General features: G+C 38.9%; 1 protein-coding gene across 1 annotated transcript in view; it reads right to left on the minus strand.

Annotated features, from left to right (window-relative positions):
* Positions 1 to 432: 432 nt before the first annotated feature.
* Positions 433 to 3,396, minus strand: part of PLEKHA5 (pleckstrin homology domain containing A5) — a gene marked incomplete at its 5' end in the record, with an annotated part of 303,433 nt that continues 300,469 nt past the window's right edge. The window contains 1 exon segment of the mRNA XM_006155093.3: positions 433 to 1,318.

The following is a 3,396-nucleotide window of genomic DNA, read 5'->3' on the forward strand; positions in this document are numbered from 1 at the left end:
GACGGAACGGTTTCTAGTTACCCCTGCCAGAGAAACAGCCTCTGCCTCACACGCCCTCTGAGTCCAGTCCCTAAGCAGAGTGGGACTGCGACGTTTGAAGTTACTTTCTAAAAACAGGAAAACACATAGAAATACGGTAGAAGAACCCACCACGTGAAATTTGCCCAGTGGAGATGAGCTGAGGTACTCAGAGGGAAAAATCAGGGAGACCATGCTCTGGTCCAGTTCTGTCATTAAATACGATGTGACTGTGGCCAAGTAGATTCCCTCTCTCTCGGCCTCAAGTTCCCCAGCTCTGACAGGGGAGGGCTGGACAGACAAGGCTCTTTTTTGATGTCTAGGATTATAAGATTAACAGACTTTTTCTTTTGGAAGCCTCTTGAGTCTCAGACTTTCCATTTTAAATACAAACAACAAAAATTCTAAAACGACTGATTAAGAACATCAACATTTATTTAACATGATAAAAAAGAAATGAGATATGAACATTTGCATTTAAACAATAGTAAGTAGCCTTTAATACATTACATGTGCTCATTGTATAATATATACACAATGAACATAATTACATTTGTACACAAACTAAGTACTGGATTTGAAAACCTGCTTATTGCTGTACACATCTATTCCAATGAAGTATAAGCCCAGTACTTCAAAATACCTACACCTTTAATAGTTTTTTTTTTTTTTTAAAGAAAAAGTAAGCAGTAACGTTTGTGTTTAATCTGACGAGAGTGTGGCAGTAACTGCTGACATTGCAATCTGACTGAGAAAGAATTATAGCAGAAAACAGGACATACTTCACTTAGCAATAATAAAAGGGCACATTTTAAATATATATATATAAAATTTTTACAAATCAAGTGTGAAACAAAGCACTGCAATAGCCAAAATGAAGAAGGGGAAGGAAAAAAAAAGGAAAAACAAGCTTCATTGGAAATAATAACTAACTCTGTGTACCAAAAAGCCAAAAGAAATATAGAAATTCACCTAGACTTAAACACCCAAATCTGGAAATCGGCAACTAGGTAGGCTCTGGCTATAGACTGCACATTAAAAAGCACCTTTACTCATGTGCTCTCAAATCATAGCAGCAAGCTGGTGTCGGAATAACGACCTTGAGATTACGGAGTGTACATATGGGCCATTAAAGCTGTTTTGGAATAAACATTTTCCAGAAGTGATAAAATGATGCTCCGTGGTCAAAAGCATCAGAACTATGAATTTCATAGATTTAAAATATACTGTACAATATCTTCTTACATTGTTGAAGGTCCATGTCTTTAGCTTTGAATGGTTTCAACAGAGGTCAGTATAGCTGAAAAAATAAGAGGGGGAATTACTTTGACACCTGCAAAGTTAATGAATGATTATTTTCCATTGTAACTAAGGGTGACATTCGATAACAATAGAACTGACAAGCATGACCATGAAAATCCCCTAAGACATAATGTAATTAAAGGACATTTTCCTTCATTTCTATATGCTTAAGTCATAAAGCAAAAGAACATAATACAATTAAACAGCAATTCAGAGTTAAAAAAAAAATGAAGCCTAACTGGTGGATGACTCCCAAAGATCAAAAGAATGAAATAAAGATTTGCATAACTTCGCTAAAATATGCAATAATATATTGAGTTGCCTCCTAACAGTGTCATTTGTAACGATTCCCTAGGTCCTGCCAAAACTACTAGTTGAGAAAGACGACATGTACAATGGGAAGATATAAAGTGATTTTGTGTGCCACTAGATGTTTATGGTGGCTGCGTGCCAGGAGGCTAGGAATATCTAGCAATAACCGAACCTCGTTACTGGCTATGGGAATAACAGGAAAACAAAATAAAACCAAGTAACAAATCAAGTAACCTGGAAATGTATTTGAGTTTTAACTCTGAACACCCTTTATTATTGAAATGGTCGGTGGATAATGAATCGTAACCTATTTATTGAACCGAAATGAACATGAACAGCTCTTAATGAGTACTCCTCTACTGAGATCAACAGAGGCCATCTATCAACTCTTACAGAGAAAAATCAAACGAGCACTGTGCTTGCTTTTTCCTGTGTCTTGCTTTTTCCTGGTGTTATTTTGCAACCAGTAGCAATCATTTCTTCTTTTTAAAAAATTTTCTTTAGAGATTTTTGCTGTAGGGTGTGTATGCTTGCTGGAGAGAGAGAGACAGAAAGCGAGAAATCACCCCCAAGGGGATGGCCACGCCACAGTCCCTTCTCCTCTGTCCTCCTCCTGGGATTTTGGACACACACACACACACACACACACACACACACACACACTTCCCGGTGTGTTTTAAGCCACTGCGTCTAGGACTCGAACTGTGGTAGAGTATATGGGAACTGGTCCCAGCAATTGTTATGTTTAAACATACGGAATTAAAAGCTTTAAATACACAAGTGACAGAGGTAGGGTATAGGTAAGACCATAACAATAGGATGTTTGTAATTCCAGCAAGTACTTCAATCCAGCATTGACACCAGCTGACCACAAAGAGAAGCCTTTTCTTAGGTCCAGGCAGACATAGCAAGTATGAAGGGTCTTCAACTAGTTCATGAAAAATGTATACTAGGAAAAAACGGCATGAATTTCAAAATGTTTTTGCACCAAAATCAATTTCTACTTAAATTCTATCTTCCCATGAACCTTTTAAAGTCCACTTAGTTACAATTACAAGACGGCATGAATCTTTCATGCTATTAAGAAAAAGACACAGATTATAGCTGCTACAAAAAAGATATGAATGACATGGACTAGCAGATGGCATAATGGTCCTGTTGCTGGAATCCCACACGGCCGACTGATTCGAGGCCCGGACTGGAAGTCTTGAAACACATGCTGGTTGCGCGTGTGTGCATGCCCAAAATCCCAAGAGGAGAATGGAGGAGAAGGGATTGCAGCATGGCCATACGCTGCCATACCCCCTGGGTGGTGATTTCTCGCTTTCTGTCTGTCTCTCTGTCTCACCAGTAAGTGCACATGCCCTATAGCAAAAATCTTTCTCAAAAAAAAAAAAAAAAAGGGAGCCAGTTGCTAGACTCCCATGTAATCAGCTGTGGTTCAAATCCCAGACCTGGAGGCTTAAAACTGACACTGGGCGTGTGTGTGCGCGTGCATGCCCAAAATCCCAAGAGGAGAATGGAGAAGGGGTTACAGTATGGCCATCCCTCTTTGGGGGGTGATTTCTTGGATTGTGTCTTTCCATCTCTCTGTCTCTCCAGTGAGTGATGCACCCTATAGCAAAATTATCTTTTTCTTTTTCAGAATTATTTTATTTTTATTTACATTATTATTATATTTTTAGTTTGTCGCAGTGCTTGTAAGTTCACGAGAGAGAGAGAGAGAGAGAGAGAGAGAGAGAGAGGGAGAAAGCAAGCTGCCAG

Source organism: Tupaia chinensis, unplaced genomic scaffold (genome assembly GCF_000334495.1).
Source record: "Tupaia chinensis unplaced genomic scaffold, TupChi_1.0 Scaffold000434_1, whole genome shotgun sequence".
Classification (NCBI taxonomy): Eukaryota; Metazoa; Chordata; class Mammalia; order Scandentia; family Tupaiidae; genus Tupaia; species Tupaia belangeri.